The sequence below is a fragment of the Protopterus annectens genome, chromosome 8.part0 (genome assembly GCF_019279795.1).
Source record: "Protopterus annectens isolate FY-2018-M chromosome 8.part0, PAN1.0, whole genome shotgun sequence".
NCBI classification, from domain to species: Eukaryota; Metazoa; Chordata; order Ceratodontiformes; family Protopteridae; genus Protopterus; species Protopterus annectens.
Window position 1 is genome coordinate 755119630 of NC_056741.1, and position 20776 is coordinate 755140405.

The window sequence follows — 20776 nt, forward strand, 5'->3', positions numbered from 1 at the left end:
TCCAGACGTCTGTGGCAAGGGGTACAATCCTTGACAGATTACATGCCTGTATCCATCAAATGTGATAATATAACATTGAATTTCTTAATGAACTCAACACCTACTTCAACAGGTTTGATGAAGGGAATGACAAAGGCTACAAAACTCACCATCAGACAAAATGAGGTAGCACTCTGTCTCAACCGAGCTGATGTTCAGTGAACTCTAAGAAGTTAAACCGAAGGAAAGTGGTGGGACTAAAAGCATTCTGGGATGAGTGCTCAGAGACTGTGCTGTCCAACTGACCACAGTTCTTACTGACATATTTAACACATCTCTGTGTTAGGCCATCGTACCCAAGTGCTTTAAGAACACAACAATCATATTACTACCCAAAAGGTCTCAGCCAGCAAACCTGAATGACTATCGTCCACTAGCTCTCACCTCTGCAATAATGAAGTGTTTAAAAAGGCTATTCAAAGACTATTTAACAACAAATCATCTTGAAGAACTGGACTCACTCCAATTTGCTTATCCGTCTAACTGCTCCACTGCAGATGGCATCTTGATGGCACTCCACACATCCTTAGCTCATCTGAAAAATAAGAACTGTTACGTCTGACTGCTATTCATTGACTTCAGCTCTGCCTTTAACACAGTTATACCATAACATCTGAGAGAGAAACTGATTCACTTGTGCGTCAGTACTCCTATGTAACTGGATTTTGGACTTTCTTATTGACAGACTGCAAAGTGTAAGAGTTGGCAATAACACCACAAAGAGCCTTACACTCAGCATGGGATCCCTCAAGGATGTGTTCTCAGTTCTCTGCTGTTCATCATGCTGACCCACAACTGCACAGCCAGGTTCAGCTCAAATCACACCATCAGATTCATGGATGATATTATACTCATGGGCCTAATCAGCAATGGTGATGAAACAGCATACAGGGAGGAGGTGACAATAACCTGGCTCTGAACATAAACAAAACCAAAGAGGTAATTGTAGACTTCAGAAAAAATGGGTGACACAGCTCCCTCTCACAATCAAGGCAGAAACAGTAGAAAGGGTGAAGAGTACCAAATTCCTAGGGGTGTACATCGCAGAAGACTTGATATGGTCCATCAGTACTAATCACATTGTCAGAAAAGCACAACAAAGACTCCACTTCCTAAGCAGGTTGAGGAGAGAAAACCTCCCATCTTCGGTGTTCACAACCTTCTGTAGAGGCACCATTGAGAGCATCTTGACAAGCAATATCACAGTATGGTATGGAAACTGCAAGGACATGGATTATAAGGCCATCCAAAGGGTGGTAAAAGTGGCAGAGAGAGAGTAACGAGGTCCGCACTTCCATCTATACAGGACCTGCACTCTGCACGGTGTCTTGGAAGAGCCACAACAATTGTTAAAGACCGCACCCACACAGCTTAGGGACTGTTCTTGTGCTTGTCTTCGGGCAAGTGCTACAGAAGCATATGTTGCAAAATGACTAGAATCAGAAACAGCTTCTTTCCTCGGGCCATCAGACTATTAAACTTGAGTAGCAAGGCAAGCCAACAGGTTACCTAGTCAGTGGCCATACAGGCTAAAGGAAATATCTTTTTATTAAAGTGCAATAACTCATTATTAAGTTCTTTCACTTGTGCAATAGCTCACCGAATGCTTATTACTTTTGTGAAATAACTTGAAATACAAGCTACATTCCATGCAATGCACAAAATACTACTGCTTAAAGCCTCTAAGTGCAATATATACTGTGCAATATTAAGTGCTGCTATAGATAGACCTACAAAAATTGTAATTATGTCCTGGTGTCGTGTCAGTGTTAATATCCTACAAAGAGTCTATGGTTCTGTTTTTGTGTGATTGTTAATGTCATATAGTCTGTAGTTCTGTTTTTATATTTATATTGATATATTTTTATAAAGCCACGGTGGTACAGCAGTAGCGTTGTTGCCTCACAGCAAGAGGTTCTCCTGTTCAATTCTCGGCTGGAGTGCCTTCCGTGTGGAGTCTACATGTCCTCCCCGTGGTTGAGTGGCCTCTGAAAGATATGCGTGAATGGGCATGCCTTCGCTGAAGGTTGGGCATCGGGCTGGCAACTCGGCACCATATAAATCTACTGCCAATCATTAGCAGACAGGAGTTCCGCTGTGGCGACCCCTAACCGGGAAAAGCCGAAAAAGACAAAAAAAAAAAATTATATATTTTTATTATGTTTTTAGTCTGCAGATTGAGCTCAAAGCAACGACATTTTGTTTAGCCTGCACTCATGTGTGGGTCTAAATGAGAATAAAGCTTATTTTGACTTTGATTGATGGTAGTGGATAGGTAACATGTTATGATAGCACCCAAGACAATACTATGGGCTGTATAGTTTAGGCTCAAAATGTCATTATCTTCCTGGTGGTATATAGTTTTAAGTATGAATTCTGAGAGGTTCAACTTTACCTGTCTGATCATGCAATGGATAGAGAACTGAGGAGAAATTAAGTGACAGATACAGGAAGAGAGAATACTGGTTGTGAAAGAAATATGGGAACTTCTGAGGATTCTGCGGCCGAAAGTTTACATAATATTGGTGGGGGTCAATTCTAAAGCTGAGGGGCAACAGCTTATATTGCGTGACTCCACCAAGCGAGATTAGGCTGCAATTCTGGAGGGAAGATAGACTAAATGAGCTAAGATTGCTGGAAGTCATTTAAGTCATAAGAATGCATTAAGGCAGGACAGATATGAATAACAAAGTAAGATAATTCACAAAGTGGCATGGTGCAGCTTACAGTGAAGTTAGTACAGTCCAATGTTATGAAACGGGGTTATAAGCTGATACGTCTGCAGTAAGTCAGGTGAAGATGCAGCAGAACTGGAGGTTTTGGTAATCTCTTGAAGCTAGGCTGAAGTCATAAGGGAGCACTGTGGAAGAGAAAGCTGTGAGGTTTGAACAATGGTAAGTCCATAGGTGAAAAAACTAGCTTTATACATTATGCATGCCAATTCATATGTTAGTTTTAGTCAGGCAATATATTTTATAGCTTGCCTTCTTCTGTGGATTTCTCTTTTTCTTTATCTATCTCTTTTTTTATATCATCTGCTTTGCTCCTACTATGATACTTTATTCAGGTACATCACCATGCTTTTCTCATTGTCTTGGTAATAAAGGATAAGAGGATAGGACAGGTGTATAAGTTAACTTACCATTGGTAATAAAGGATAAGAGGATAGTACAGTTGTATAAGTTAACTTACCATTGGTAATAAAGGATAAGAGGATAGTACAGTTGTATAAGTTAACTTACCATTGGTAATAAAGGATAAGAGGATGGGACAGTTGTATAAGTTAACTTACCATTGGTAATAAAGGATAAGAGGATAGTACAGTTGTATAAGTTAACTTACCATTGGTAATAAAGGATAAGAGGATAGTACAGTTGTATAAGTTAACTTACCATTGGTAATAAAGGATAAGAGGATAGTAAAGTTGTATAAGTTAACTTACTATTGGTAATAAAGGATAAGAGGATAGTACAGTTGTATAAGTTAACTTACCATTGGTAATAAAGGATAAGAGGATAGTACAGGTGTATAAGTTAACTTACCATTGGTAATAAAGGATAAGAGGATGGGACAGTTGTATAAGTTAACTTACCATTGGTAATAAAGGATAAGAGGATGGGACAGTTGTATAAGTTAACTTACCATTGGTAATAAAGGATAAGAGGATAGTACAGTTGTATAAGTTAACTTACCATTGGTAATAAAGGATAAGAGGATAGGACAGGTGTATAAGTTAACTTACCATTGGTAATAAAGGATAAGAGGATAGTACAGTTGTATAAGTTAACTTACCATTGGTAATAAAGGATAAGAGGATAGTACAGTTGTATAAGTTAACTTACCATTGGTAATAAAGGATAAGAGGATGGGACAGTTGTATAAGTTAACTTACCATTGGTAATAAAGGATAAGAGGATAGTACAGTTGTATAAGTTAACTTACCATTGGTAATAAAGGATAAGAGGATAGTACAGTTGTATAAGTTAACTTACCATTGGTAATAAAGGATAAGAGGATAGTAAAGTTGTATAAGTTAACTTACTATTGGTAATAAAGGATAAGAGGATAGTACAGTTGTATAAGTTAACTTACCATTGGTAATAAAGGATAAGAGGATAGTACAGGTGTATAAGTTAACTTACCATTGGTAATAAAGGATAAGAGGATGGGACAGTTGTATAAGTTAACTTACCATTGGTAATAAAGGATAAGAGGATGGGACAGTTGTATAAGTTAACTTACCATTGGTAATAAAGGATAAGAGGATAGTACAGTTGTATAAGTTAACTTACCATTGGTAATAAAGGATAAGAGGATAGTACAGTTGTATAAGTTAACTTACCACTGGTAATAAAGGATAAGAGGATAGTACAGTTGTATAAGTTAACTTACCACTGGTAATAAAGGATAAGAGGATAGGACAGTTGTATAAGTTAACTTACCACTGGTAATAAAGGATAACAGGATAGGACAGTTGTATAAGTTAACTTACCATTGGTAATAAAGGATAAGAGGATAGGACAGTTGTATAAGTTAACTTACCATTGGTAATAAAGGATAAGAGGATGGGACAGTTGTATAAGTTAACTTACCATTGGTAATAAAGGATAAGAGGATGGGCCAGTTGTATAAGTTAACTTACCATTGGTAATAAAGGATAAGAGGATAGGACAGTTGTATAAGTTAACTTACCATTGGTAATAAAGGATAAGAGGATATTACAGTTGTATAAGTTAACTTACCATAGTCAAACGTCAATGAATAATAATAAATAACAGTAGATATTCAAATAGCTCACTGCTGCAGTAGCCATAACTACATGGGATATATCCTGCCAAGGATCAGACATCTGTCCAATTTACAAAACCTTGAGCAATTCCTCATGCACTATACATCTGCCCCTAGTAGGAGAGTATGTACTGGTATAAGAGTGGATGTGGTGCTCCAAAAATCAGAGAGGTGGTGCCCAAAGAGAGGCTGAAGCCTGGAGATCTACAATAAGTTAGCCAATACCATTAGAGATTGTCAAGCCTGGAGAGAAAGGTAAAGTAAAGTACCCCACCTTGGCCTAAAAAGGGTAGGAAAGAAAGAAAATGGTAGAAGGTGAGAGGGTGTTAGTATCTCAACAGTGATCAGTCCAAACATCTACTGTCATGGGTTACACAGCTGTAATGTCTTCCTGATTAGATCACTGGTGCAATAGCCATAACTATATGGGACGATTGCCATAGCTCAGGAAGAATGGATGGTTGTTAAAGGTCCAGAGTCTAGAAGTTGTTGTATTATGGCTTTTGCTAATCCTACTCTAGTTCTGGAAGCTTGTTATAGCTTGCACCATTTAGTAAAGGTATGTAGGGAAGACCAAGTAGCTGCCCCTAGGATAGACTTATTGTTCATCCTTTCCAAAAAGTCTCAGAAGTTTCCACAACTTTGGTAGAGTGAGCTTTGACTTTCCTATGGGGGCTGATAACAATGATAAGAGTAACAACACTGGATTGCCTGTGGCAAACATCTGGAAATGGTTTATTTAGATACTTGCTGACCTTTCTTTTTCACATCAAAAGAAACTAAAATTTGGTTATATTTTCTAAAATCTTTAGTCCTTTCCAGATAAAATTTCAGCTGACTATGGGCATCCAAAATATACAGGATTATTTCTTATCTATTTTGGGGTTCAGGTTGGTTCAGGATAAAACACAGGGAGATGAATCATTCGATTTAAAGTAAACTCAGAAACAACATTAGGCATAAAGGGAAGGGTTGGTTCTAAGATTCACCCTGTCCTTGTAGAAATCAGAAATAGCTGTGTAGGAATTAAGGCATGCAATTCAGATACCTGTCTAGCTGAAATCAGAGCAATACAAAAGCTATCTTCCATGTGATAAATTTTAAAGAACTGGGTGCAGGTTCAAAGGGAGAGAGAGTTAACTTCTCCAATACAAAATTAAGATACTGAGGAGGTGCCACTTCTCTTCTTGGTGGCCTAATATGCAAAACTTCTTATAAATGTAGTTTAACCTGAAATAAAGAAGAAAGGGGGATCCAAAGGCAGACAAGCAGAAACAGTGCACCTTTACAGAAGTGTACACTAGAACTGAGTTGAGCAATTCGCGCAGGTACTAAAGAACCGTATGAGCCCCCTCATGGGATGGATCTTGTTCTCTTTTATATCAATAACTAGAAAATTGTTTCCATTTGGCTAAGTATGATTTTCTAGCAGCAGACGTTCTAGCTTCATTTAATACCTGCTGCTTGTCCTCCAAAAATAGATACCTGAGTGGGATGAAAAAAACTATCATCAATGCTGTCAGCTAGAGATTTTGAATGCTGGAGTGGATTAGAATCCCTTGTCCTGTGTGCGAAAATAAACTCTTTGAGAAAATTCTTGGTAATTGTCCCAGAACAGATGCATGATAAGGGAGAGCCAATGTCTGGACCTTAAGTGAATGTAAAAAAAAACAGTGCTACAAAAAAAGTTAAATTGCTCAACTCATCACTGCATTTATTTATTTATTTTACATTTGTTAACCAGGTTGGTCCAGCTGATCACAGGCCCATTTTCAGTGGAGACCCGAGGAGAAAAGCTCCATCTAAATGTACAAGTAATTTAATTATACAATTTTCCTAATATTGAGTAATAATAACAGTTATACAATATATATATGTGTATATATAAACTGAACTAGCTCAGATTTGCAAAAATGTTAGCTATGCACAGCTAAGAATGATACAAAGAATACTCTTCTTTACTGACAAATGACCCCACCCCCAACATTCCATCCCTTCGCTCATTAGACACACATCTAGTTCATGTCAAAAAATCATACTAAACTTTTGGTGAATTCCTATATTCCAGCTATGTATCTAAACTGAGGAACTCTCTCCCTATTACAATTAGACTAATATCCTCCCCCATCTTTTTCAGAATCAAACTAAAGGACAGCCTGTTTAATTCCTGGCACTACTCTTCCAGCTCACCTGGCTAAACTCACCATTATGTCTCTTGCTTTTCTTTTGCAACTGTCCAAATTTTGTTTCCTTTAACTCCACTCTTTCCCTCTAGTCATGCTGTCTGCCCTTTAATATACGAGAAATCTCCAGTCTCTCTCCCTTTCTCTGTCTTTCATTATTAAACTGTTACTCTTTCACTTAAACAAAATCCCTGTCTGCAAACTTCTGCAACAATCTTACCTTTAATAATGCATCCTTGTACTATTGTCTCTTCCTAATTGTAATCTTTTTCACTGTCACTTATACCCCCTGGATATCCCTACTTCTGTTTACACACTAAGTATCTTACACTGCTTTGTATCTAGTCTTTCTCCTCTCTCCTGAAAACAATCATTGTGCTAAGTCATTCACTTTGTCAGATTTTATTCTATTATATTTTCTGTATTGTTTACATTTTTCTTTTTATTGTTACAATGTCTGCTTTTATGGAGCTTTAGTCCAGGGGCATCCACTGACAAGGGGTTTTGCATGGCTCACATACTATCCTGGTAGTCAAGCACCGATAAATAAATAAACAGAAGCATCTTTAACAAGTCCATCTTAATCTTGCGAAGAAATTTATGTATCAGAGAAAAGGGGGGGGGGGGCAAAAAGGAATGTTTCTGTAAATGGGAAAGAAAATATATCTGTATTTTCTAGGCCTTTTTGCAAGGTGTCTTGGAGAAGAACTGGGTTAGTTGTCTGTTGAGATGGGAAGCAAACAGATCCAATGGTGGAATTTCCCATAGGTGTACAATCTCCTGGATGACATCTAGGTACAGTATCCGCTCATGAGGGTCTATTCTGGGTTTGGTCAAGGTGTCTTCTAGTGTATTCTGCTCTGAATTAATGTTTGTTTTCTGTAGAGTTAGGTTATTATGTATTGCCAGCTCCCTGCAAAAGGGGAATTACTTTGTTCCACATCACAGCTGTGTTGTCTGTTATCACTAACTGAGCTCCAGTGGATTACAGCTGATTTAGAGCTTTTATGGATTTATCAGAGCCATCATTTCCTTAAGATTTATATGTGTGTGTCCCTGAAATCAAACCCTGAAAAAGGAAGCCAATCTGGTGGTCCCCTGCCATAAACAAACTGTACAACAGAAGGAAGAAACTGTTGCAAAAGAGAGTAAAATCCCACGAGTGGAGGAGCTCTCTGGTCAGCCTCAGTAAGAAGCTGCGATCCCTGATAAAATTCTCCAAAGCTAGTTACGAAAACAAAATCACTACTGATTCTAAAGACAATCACAAAGCATTCTATAACTATGTCAAGAATCTCGATGGCAACACTCAGATCTGCTCTGAGTTACAGCACAATGGCACTAAATATACAGACCCAACTGATATTGCCAACATCCTGGCAGATAGTTTCAGTGCTAACTTTACCCCCCCCTCACCCCCTAAAGAGCCCATCTCTATACCGGAAGAATGCAAAGTTCCTGTAATCACGGCTGCACAGGTAAAAACCATACTCTCCAAAGCCAAGAACACAGCATCCATGGGACCAGACAACAACCCAGGCTGTGTTCTACACGAACTACAGAATGAACTGGCACCCCACCTAAGTACATCGGTTCATAGGTTCATACTAGGCTATCTGCCCTAGGGCATTTATAAGCCTAGCCAGAGTGTGTTTGGCTTTCGCCACCCATTTTAAAATAATTTTGCTATGCCCTTTTTCGAGGTTCTTTCGAAGTACCATGTTCAGTCATAGCCTCACCTCAGGCTTTGTGCCTGCTGAATGGCGCACAGCAATGGTTATCCCACTCCACAAGGGAGGAGCCACCACGGACCCCGGGAACTACCACCCCATTAACCTGACGAGCCTGGTCTGCAAGGCCATGGAACATATCATCATGGAACTTATAAACAAAGACATTGGTAATCTCCAAACTCTGTGCCCCAGCCAGTTCGGGTTTGTAAAAGGCAGATCATGTCTCCTAAACCTGATAGACTTCTTTGAAGCAGTCACCAAAGCCGTAGAGAAAGGTAAGGTGGTTCACACAGCCTATCTAGATCTTGCCAAGGCTTTTGACACCATCCTCCACTCTGGAATTATAGATAAACTCACTAAACTAGGTATAAAAACCTATGTCACAAGATGGGTTGTCAACTGGCTCACTGACAGAACCCACATTGTGAAAGTAGCAGACTCCAAATCCGACTTCAGACCAGTGACAAGTGGAGTACCACAGGGTTCAGTCCTGGGTCCTCTCCTGTTTGGTATCTACTTCTCTGAAGTACAGGCTAACACAGAAGGTCTTTGGCTAATGAAGTTCGCAGATGACTGCAAACTAGGAGCCATAATCGAAACTCCTGACGATGTGGACATTCTACAAAAGGGCCTCACTGAGACAGATGCCTGGTGTCAAAGCCATGGCCTCAAGCTCAATGCCAAAAAGTGCATTGTCATCCCCTTTGGTAAAAACTCTGTACCCATGAACTACAACATAGGCGGTAGTATACTTAACACCGAACGTGTGATAAGAGACCTTGGGACACAGGTGGACAGTAGTCTCTCCTTTGATAATCACATCGCCACAGTAGTCAGGAAATCCTTCTACGTGGCACACCTCATCACAAAAAGTTTCTCATCCAGAAAAAAAGAGGTCATTGTTTCCCTCTACTCATCACTCATTAGACCCATTATAGAGTACAATGCCCCTTTTGATAAGTACCTCACAAGACATCTACAACAACTGGAAAGGCCGCAGAAATACCTCACAAAGAGGATTACCGGCCTCAAACAGATGCCCTACGCAGACCGTCTCAAAAAACTCCAGCTTTACTCCGTCACATATCGCCTACTCAGAGGAGATCTCTGCCTAACATACAAAGCTATGTCAAACCCAGAGCTGTTGGACATGCTCCACTTAAAGAAATCCCAATCCCTCCAAGCTACACGCTCTAGGGACCTAAACCTTGTCACCACAATAAACAGAACATGCTGGAGGGATAGATTCCTGTCCCAGAGACTTCCCATACTCTGGAATAAACTACCTATCTATATCAAACAAAGCTCCTCATTAGCACTCTTCAAGAAAAATCTTTATGATTGGATGGGAAATAGGAAATTCACCCGGGGATCACCTCTGTGGCTCTGCTCGACAGTGGCACAAGAAAATTATTTTCTTGGGTGGCAAAAGCCAGGGTACCTTTTTGGCTGGGCTTGTATTGGCCCCAGGGCCGATAGCCTAGTACCTACCTATGAACCTATGAACCTGAACCTTGAAGCCCCTTAAGACCGATCCCCATGCAAAGTCTAAAGTGTGTGTTATGAGTGACTGAGTAGGAGGGGGAGAAAATGGGAGGGGCCTGTATTTCGCAATAACTGCTTGGCCCAACATAGTTACTCCTTCTTGACAAAAATGAGCACGGGAATTTGAAAAGGATAAGAGTTGCAGATGCTGGATCCAGGCCCTCCGAAAATAGGGACGTCCTGTGCAGGGATAAATCGGGCCTGAAAATAGAAACATTTCTCCAAAATAGGGACAGTTGAGAAATCTGCCTTAATCCTTACCAAATGGTTATCTCTCATACTTATAGTATACAATGCTTATTTCTAAATGTAGAATTTAATAAGGATGGTTCAAAGCATTTCACTATAAACACCCTCATGTTCACTAACTTTTAGTGCACCGCTGCTGATGGTCAGTGATGCCTATTTAAGCCGGTGTTACACATTTCTTTGTGGTAGTAAAATTGTGAAATATATTACAGATTAATCACAGAGTCAACATGATTCATATATATTTTTAAGTGGCTGTTGTGCTATATGGATTGCATTTACTTTGCTAAAAATAGGCCAGCAGTTTCAGGTGTTTACAAATTCAGTCTTTTGAATAGGCTTAGGTTACTCAGTGATATGAGACACTTTGCAGTGTCATACACTTTAGCTGGCAAAAAAAAAAATACCAGTCTTCTGTTAATTACCAATTTTACAACATAAAGTGAAACATTAATTTGCAATGAAATTAATATTTACATTTTTGTATTTTTACAATGCACATTGTTGATATTATTGACTACATTTCTAGATAAATGTTCGTATCATTAAACATTTATTTTGCTTTACTGAAATGTGTTGTAACGTTAAACACATTATTCCCTAAGTCAACGATAAAGTATAAACCTATAGTTGTGACACATTTGTAGTTTAATTCTGTTCTTGAGTGAAGTGGCACATTTGAAAAATAATGTGCTTTGCTAGTACTGCTGTTTGCTGAGAGATCAAAGCTTTACTTCACAGTTCTCAGCATGAAACAAGAAACTACTGAAAGTCCCGCCCCCTCCCCTTGGATATGCTGCTGTTTCAGAAGCTTTGTCCTGCCCAGAAAGAAACTGAAAGTATCGGCAGCTGGACTGTATGAGGAAATGATTTGGCAGGACTGTAGACTGATGGGAAAGCTTTGCACTCCTCTGATGATAGGTCCTGAATTGTTTTTGCCCCTCTACTGTGCTCTTTACCATTCGGATGGAACATTACAGAGGTACGTAGTTCAGTATCCTTCTGTTTAGATCTGTGGTAGGGACAGCTGAATGGTTATTGGGGCAACTATCTGCAGTGAGTGAAAGTCTGTGCAAGCAACATTATGACTAAACCCAGATTGGCATATTAGCTGTTAGAAAGCAACCGCAAAGTTGTTTATTTTAAGTGTGCCTTAAAGAGTAGAACACAAAGTGCATTCTTAGGGAGATTCAGGAATGCATATTAAATGTTTTACTATGGATGACACACTTTAAAAGTTGTGTAGTGCTTGAAACCGAACACTGCTGGCAGAGCTATTTAGACTGGCTGTCCAACTTGCCTATGTGTGATTGTGACACAGCTGTGAAATGAGTGATGACTGTTCACTTAACTTTTGCTAGTAAATCTAATAATTATTGCGGAGATGCACTGTTCTCTGACTGTAGCTGCTAGGCATGTTACAAACTTCCAGACACATCAGGCTTTAAATAACCTGCAACAATTCAAATCTACCCTAAAATATTACCTGGCAACTAATGAACTATGTAACTGCACCACACTTACAGTCTGGAGTATGCAATCCTAACTCTGTCCGCTGTGGTTACTACGCAAGTTTTTTAATTTAGTATTTTTGATTCTACTTACAATATCTTGTATTTCCTTAATCTATGTTTTCTAAAAAATATTTGTCAACCATTTGCTTTGAAATACTTTGTAAGTAATGTTTGTAATCTGATATGTTTTATAAAAAAAATGTTTGTTGACCATTTTTATTTTGAATTGTCAAAAATATATTGTTATCTTTGTTTTGGAGCTTTTCATCCCTGGGTTATTTATTTATTTATTTATTACAGTTTGATGGCCGTGATAGTCTACTGGGCCTGGTAGAGCCCGTTTTCAGTGGAGGCCCTGAGACAAAAGCTCCACAGGATATAGACAATTTTACAATAGTTATACAAAAGTAAATAAAGTAGTAGAACAGTGAAAATACAGAGATAGTATACAATTTGTTAAAAAACATATGACATTTCTAATCCTAAGTAATGATTTATAAAAGTGAGATTCATGTAGTCTAAACATATTAAATGTATAGGGATTTCAGATGAAAAAAAACATGTAAGTGAAACATTTATGTACAGATAAAAAAAGAAGCTTTTTTTTGGAAGTTAGAAATATGAGGAGACGACAGAGAGAAGGAGGTGAGGTGGGAGAGGTAAAAGGTGGTATATAGTGGAGAAAGAGAGTAGGTTGGGGGGAAGTGTATGAGGTATTGGGTAGGAGAGGAAGTAGAGGCAACGGGTAAGAGTGCACAGTGATAGAAGGTTGAGGTATATAGTGCATGTGAGATTGTGTTAAAGAGTTTATGTGGTAGGGGTACAGGAACATTCTCACTTTGAAAGGAGGTGAGATTGGAGAAGAGTTGAAGTTTGAGTGGCTCTGAGTATTTTAAAGGGTGGTAGGGAGAGAATTCCAGAATTTAGCTAGGGAGCAGGATAATAGTAGTTGGCCAGGGGGTGGACGAGACTTATATATGTTTAGAAGATTGTGGTTTTCTGATCCTAGAGAGCGGTTGAGAATGTAGAGGGTTAAAGAGGTGGACCGAGAAGGACAGCTAGAAGGTTTGAATATGAGCTTGTGAGCAGTAGTAAGTCTAAGCAGTTTGAGGTAGTTAGGAATTTCAAGCCATTTCAGGGAGTGGAGAGAGAGAGAGAGAGGCAGTGATGCGATGAGTTTCTGGAATATGTAGCAAATTTAGAGATTTTGTTGTAACAGGCTTCCAACTTGGTCTGTAAGCCTAGCTGAAGATTAGTGAATGCGGGGGGGGGGGGTGCTATACATAAGAGAGAGAAGAAGGTAAGTAGAGGTAAGGGTGGGTCTGGTGGAGGGGGTAAGGTAATGATTATGTCTATATAGGAGACCTAGTTTTTGGTGAGTTCTTTTTGATATTAGTTTGGATATGGATGTCAAATTTTAGATTTTCATCAATTATGACACCAAGCAGTTTGGTATGTGATACTATTTCTATGGGGCTGTTATTCTGAGCAGTCACTGTAAAAGAGTTTTTGAATATATTGGTGTTTTTGGATGGAGAGACGATCATTAACTTTGTTTTATTGGCATTTAAGGTGAGGTGATTACTATGCATTCATGGTCTGGTATTAGAGACGGCTAAATGAGTTTTGAGAAATAGGTCAGAGGGGGCATTTGCTGTACAAATAATGGTCAAATTGTCAGCATATTGAATTAGTGTGGCACTAGAGAGAGAGACTGGTGGAAGTTATTAATGAAGATGTTAAAGAGGAGGGGGCCTAGGATGGAACCCTGGGGAACTCCAGTAGGAGTGTGTAGAAAGGAAGAGAGTGAGTTTTTCCATTTGCTGGCTTGCTGTCTTTCAGAGAGGTAGCTGGTGAACCAGGTGATGGTTGAGGGGGAGGTTGAGAGAGGAGAGTTGGGATAATTGTAAGGGGTAAGAAATGGTATCAAAGGCTTTGGAGAGGTCAAGGAACAGAGTAGAAATTATTTTGCCAGAGCTACAAGCAAGGCTTATGGAGTCTAGAAAGGAGAGGAGGGCAGTAATGGTACTATGCCCGGGACAGAAACCATGTTGTGTAGGAGTTAGTAGGTTGTTCTGGGTCATATAGGACATCATTTGGGCTTGAATATATTTCTCCATGATTTTTGATAGTGGGGCTAGGATGGCTATGGGTCAAAAATTAGAAGTGTCAGTGTTTTTGCCGCCTTTATGGAGTGGAATGATAAAGGCGTGTCTCCATAGTGAGGGGATGTATGATTCTAGAACGGATTGGTTTATTACGATAGAGATGGGATGGGCAATGCTGTCTGCAGACAATTTGAGGAAAGTTGTGGGTAGGTTATCTGGGGCAGGGGAGCATGGCTTGAGGTGAAGGAGGAGCTTCTTTATTTTGCTTATAGAGACAGGAGAGAAGCTAAAACGAGTAGGGGTAGTCAGATTATGTGGAGCTCTAGAGGGGTTGGTTGGGGGAGGAGGTTGAGAGGGGTGTAAGATGCTGGTTTTGAGTTTAGCTATAGATTCTATGAAGACAGTATTGAAGTTAGAGGCATTTTCTAGATCAGTAAGGTTAAGGTTAGAGGATGGATTATCCTTATTGCCTGGGTGGAGAAGGAAGGAGATACAGTCCCAGAATTTTCTTGGGTTGGATAAGTTTTCTGATTGAAGTTTATTGTAGTATGATTTCTGATCCCTGATTTTTACCTTTTTTGCAATGTTACAGAGTTGTTTGACTTCTGTTAGGACATGTGGTAATTTATTTTTATGGTAAAGTTTCCAGTTTTTGTCTCTTAGGTGCATGATTTGTTTAGTTTCTTTGGTTAACCAAGGAGAGGATGAAATTTTAACTCTTTTAGTTTTTAGTGGAGCAAGGTTGTTAAGAAGGTTCAGGAAAGTGTTATTAAAGTAATCAATGGCATTGTCAAGAGGCAAGGATTTTAATGGTGACCAATCTGTTACCTTTAGGCAATCTATGAATATTTGTGGGTTGAAATGGGATAGGTTCTGAGGTTGTACATGTACCTGTTTGCTTAAAGCAGTAGCTAGTGCTACTGAAAGGATTACAAGACAAAATTCAGTGTAGTGTAGTTCAAAATAGCCATTGTAAGCACCTGGATAGCAGCAGAGAGGCTGTGGAGGTGATCAACTAGTAGTCCAAAAGTTTTCTGAAGTTTATAATTTTTTGGAGTGTCCGTAGTCTCAGTATGGGGAGGGGAACAAACTGGACCCACTATGTAGTCGTGATGTACAGACACTAAAGGGTTCTGAAGAAAGAGGCCATCTCTGTTCCCACACAGACTTTCCCATTAAATAAATGCAAGTAAATAAATACATTTATCATATCTAATACAGCTTGTCAGTGTCAGCAATGCCTTAATTTCAAGTTATCGTACTGATACTGTTGAAACTATATTTTCAGGCAGAGTGTTATGCATCCTGTTTATTTAAGTTAGTCAAGAAATGTAGGGTCGTAATTAAAAGATAAGTAACACTTGCTAGCAGTAAGCTAAGTTCTCTATCCTAATGCAGACATGAGAAAACATCCCTAAGGCCTACTTCTCCAATTTCAGTGGTGCAACAGGTAGCACACTTGCCTTTGGTGCAGAATGCTGTTGGTTCTTTTCCTACACCAGGTAGATCAATTGCTGACACTACAGTGTGTCATAAGGGCATGCTGTGCTCCTGAGGGTGCTGTCTTTCAAATGAGAAGTTAAACTGAGGCCCTATCTGCTAGAGTGAATGCAAAAGAGCACCCCAGAATCTATCAAAAACAGTAGGGGAAAGTCTGTAATCCCTTGGCCAAATTTCTCCTAGTAATAAAAATACCACTTCTGGGCTCCCTGAATAGAGGCTACTAGCCAAGTGGGGCTAACCTGGTCAGCAAAGTATAAATAATGCAAATTTACATACTTTGTTAATTGTTCTTTGTTGTTTTAACTTTCCAAGACGTCTTAAAATTAATTGTATTTCCCTGTGTTCTCTATACAGAAACTTTCATAGGTTAAATATTAAAAACTGTAATTTTCTGAGTCATGGTAACAGTATACACAAGCTATTTCATTTTGCAGATTTTACACTTATGCGGAAAGTAAGTGGCAAAATATGGGCAGAACCATTCACAAAGTACTCATTGTCTTAGAAAGCAACACTCCTAGGATGTAATGTCAGGACCAAACATACCTCTCAACTATTCAGATTTTCACAGAATGTCCAGATTTTTACCTCATATTTTTGGTCCGTTTTTCATAAAATTGTAGTTTAACGGCAAATTAGTGGCAAATCATTAAAGACTGAAGTTAGAAAATAATGACAGACATTTGAGTTTCAGAGTTCATATCCTTCAGAAAATTCACGCTAATGCAAAACCTGCTATTTTGTCAACTTGCTAAGTTTGTAAGAGCAATATTTAAAAATTGTCCGATTTTTGGGTCTTTGTCTCACGTTTATGTATGGCTTTGTCCAGATTTCTTGCTCTAAGAAGTCGAGAGGTATGGGACCAAATGTTACAGTGATGTGGTACTTTTGTCAGAGAAAGTATAGTCTACTTTACTTTGTCATAAGAGATACAACACACAGGTGTCTGGAAGTATATACTTAGAAAAATTAACATTTACTTTCAGCAATGTTGCAATCACAGATCTGAGCGCTCCATTGAGAAGTAGGATGGAAAATTAAACATCTATCTTCTTTCAAGAGGGACAATACAGATATGTCTTTCTGCTCAATAAGTTAGCAGTTTATATAATAACTATCTAAAGATGACTTTTTTTCTTTTTTGTTTGTAAAAGATATGTCCTCCCTCCAAAGGAACTCTGGAAGTTTGAACTGTAACTTCAATGGACAGAGCCTGAGCTTTTTGATAGAATCAAATTATGTTTTCACATTTCAAACAAATAGTCATATCTCTGGTACAATACAGAGGTTACTAAACAAGTATACATGCAAACTAAACAGCAAAAATTTGTTTTATAGTGGTAGTATTTTTTAGGGTCTGGGTCTTTAACTAAATTTTATAAGTCACAGTAAACACAGTAACTGCTAAGTTTGTAATGTTTTATAAACAATTTATACCTCAGCAACCACTTGTTACACACGCATTGTTAAACAGTATTTTGTTCATCCAGCTGAGAGCTTTCATTTGAGACTGAGCAGTTCTGTCTGCAACTTGGTTGTTCAGATATTTAGAAATAAATGAAATTTATGACCATGTCTTTTGGCTTCTCCCATTAGGGGTTGCCACAGTGGATCACCGGTCTGCAGATTGATTAGCAGTGGAGTTTTTACGGTATCGAGTTGCCAACCCGGCACCCAGCCTTCACAGAAGGTACACACACACACACATGCACCTATTTGCATGTCTTTAAAACTCACTTGACTGCAGGGAGGACATGCATACTCCACACAGAAGGAGTTCCAGCTGAGAATCGAACTGGAGAACCTCTTGTTGTGAGGCGACAATGCTAACCGCTGCAACACCATGGCTGACAATGTAAATAAATAATACATAAACAACACTAGAGCTAGGTCAAATATCACAGTTGTGTTTGCCATTGTGCAATTCTTAAGATGAAATCTCAATACTTTGTATGTAGCATGGTTTTGAGGTTATTAATGCAAATATGAACAAGTAATATTTGACTCCTAGAGGCATCAGTAGGCTGTAACTGCAGAAACACCTACAGGCATCTCCTTGCTGTAATGAGTTAATAAATCTACAGCCTCCTGCCCAGCTGTCCTACAGTGTCATCTTTTAAAACACTCTGCATTCCAAACAGACATTTGCCATCTCTCATTAGCTTACCCATAGCCTATCTCAGTAGACTATAGCTCCTACCTGATGGCTGTTGAATTGGTCTGATTTTGGTTATAATCACTATAAATTATTTCATGGATTAGAAAGAAGCAATGGAGGGGGTCCCCCAAGTTTAAGTGATAGTGAAGCAGTTGCAGTAGAACCTCCTGCGATGCAACACCTTCTGCACTAGAATTTGAATTCCCCTTAACAGGTTACTATTAAAATATGCAATCGAGTGACATTAAAGACATGCAGGTAGGTGCATGCGTGAATGGGTTTGCCTTATTTGAAGGTTGGGCGTCAGGCTGGCAACTTGGCACCATAAAAATCCACTGCCAATCATTAGTGGACCAGAGTTCCACTGTGGCAACTCCTAACTAGGAAAAGCCGAAAGACTTTTAGTACAGAAACATGCAAAACTGATAATAGGTAAAGATATTTCTGCTGATACTCTGTGCAGGGAGTACTGGGAATTTTATAGGTTCATAGGTAGGTACCAGGCTATCTGCTCGAAGGCATTTATAAGCCTAGCCGGAATGTGTTGGTTTCCGCCGCCCCCTTACATTAGTTTCATGTGCCTCTGTCCAGCAGAGCCATTGAAGTGATCCCCGGGGTAAACTTTCTGTTTCCCATCCACTCGTCAAGGTTCTCTTGAAGAGGGTTAGTGAGGAGCTCTGCCTAATGTAGATTGGAATCTTTTTCCAGAGCATGGGAAGTCTCTGGGACAGGAATCTATCCCTCCAGCACATCTTATTTATTGTTGTGGTGAGGTTTAGATCCGTGGAGCATGTGGCTCGAGGGGAAATGTTTTTTTTTAGGTGGAGCATGTCCATCATTTCTGGGTTGGACATGGCCTTGTATGTCAGGCAGAGATCACATCTGAGTAGGCGGTATGCAACAGAGTACAGCTGGAGTTTCTTCAGTTGTGCTGCATAGGGCATCTGAATGAGGCCAGTGATCCTCTTGGTGAGGTACTTCTGTGGTCTTTCCAGCTGTTGCAGGTGTCTTGTAAGGTACATCCCAAATGGGACATTGTACTCTATGATGGGTCTCATGAGTAATGCGTGGAGGGGCACAATGACCTCTTTTGATCTGGATGCAAACCCTTTTACGATTAGCTGGGCCACATAGAAGGATTTTCTAACCACTTTGGCAATGTGATTATCAAAGGAGAGGTTACTATCTACTTGGGTCCCCAGATCCCTTATTACGTCTTCCGTATTTAGGGGGCTACCACCTATGTGGTCGTTTGTGGATACTTTGTTTTTCTAAAGGGGATGACTATGCACTTTTTGGCATTTAGCTTGAGGCCATGGTTTTGACACCAGGTATCTGTCTCAGTGAGACCCTTTTGGAGGATGTCTGTGTCAGCTGGAGAGTCAATTATAGCTCCTAGTTTGCAGTCGTCTGCGAACTTGGTCAGCCATAGTCCTCCTGTGCTTGCCTGTACCACTGAGAAGTATATGCCGAACTGGAGGGGTCCTAGGACTGAGCCCTGGGGAATACCACTTCTAACTGGTTTAGAGTCAGACCTAGCTCCCGCAACTCTAACCATGTGGGTTCTGTCTGTGAGCCAGTTGGCAACCCATCTCGTGACGTAGGGTTTATGTTCAAGCTGGTGAGTTTGTCTATAATACCTGAATGGGGAATGGTGGCAAAGGTCTTTGCGAGGTCTAGGTAGGCTGTGTGGACCACCTTTCCCCTCATCTGTAGCCTTAGTAACTGTCTCAAGGAAGTACTCCAAGTTTAGGAGGCATGATCTGCCTTAACAAAGCCAAACTGGGTAGGGTCCAGTGTTTGGAGGTTCGCAATGTCTCTGTCAATGAGATCCATGATGATGCACTCCATAGCCTTGCAGACCAAGCTAGTCAAGCTTATAGGGCGATAGTTCTTGGGATCTGTTGTGGCTCCACCTTTGTGGAGTGGAATAACCGTTGCTGTGCACCACTCTATGGGCACGTAGCCTGTGGAGAGGCTGAGTATTTAAGTGAGGGGTTAGTTCATCTTTGAGCTCATGTAGGACACAGCCTGGGACACTGTCCAGTCCCACTGATGCTGTGTTTTTGGCTTTGGATAGAGCTGTTTTAACCTGAGTGTCTGTGATTTCAGGGGCACTACATTCGTCTGTTATAGTTATGGGTCTTTTTGGGGGTGAGAGGGGGTGAAGTTTGCACTGAACCTGTCTGCCAGGATGTTGGCTATATCAGTCGGTTTAGTGTATTTTGTGCCATTCTGCACTAACTCCAAGCAGATCTGAGGATTGCCACTTAGATTCTTGACATAGCTAAAGAATGCCTTGTGGTTATCTTTGGAGTCCTTAGCAATTTTTCTTTCGAAGCTAGCCTTGGATGATTTTATGAGGGATCATAGTTTCTTGTTGATACTGATCATGGATGTCTTCCCTTTTTGGGATTTTGATCAGGGATGTCTTTCCTTCTTGGGATTTTACTCTTTTCTGAACTAGTTTCCTCCTTCTGTTGTGTAGCTTGTTTATGGCAGGGGTCCACCAGTCTGGTTTCCTTTTCTTGGAGGAGTGAGTCTTGGTTTTGCTTGGGATAGAACGATCCATGCATTCTTGTAGGTGCTGGTAGAGTGCATTAGTAAAGAATTTTGCAGCTTGGACAGCATTATCCTTTAGCATGGGGGCTTTGAAACTTTCCACCTCGGTCTTAAGTAACGTGAAGTTTGCTTTTGAAAAGTTTTTCACGGTGGTTTCTTTGACTGGGGGTGGGGACGGAATGTGGATATCCAGAGTGATTAGTTTATGGTCAGCTCTAACTAGCGAGGGGAGATCATTGTTTGAAAATTAAACATAAGGCTCCCGTTAGAGGATTCACAGTCTACTGATTTAAGGTGATGATATTGAGCTGTTCTAAATGTTCTTTTTAGTGCATTGATTTAAAAGGGGAATAAAAGATTACAAAAGTGAGGATGAAAGTGCAGTCTTTCAGTC

The 20776-nt window shown here is 39.8% G+C and overlaps 1 protein-coding gene across 2 annotated transcripts in view; it reads left to right on the forward strand.

Annotated features, from left to right (window-relative positions):
* The window catches only part of RUSC1 (RUN and SH3 domain containing 1), a 539195-nt gene that overhangs the window by 334334 nt on the left and 184085 nt on the right, over positions 1–20776 (forward strand). The window lies entirely within an intron of this gene.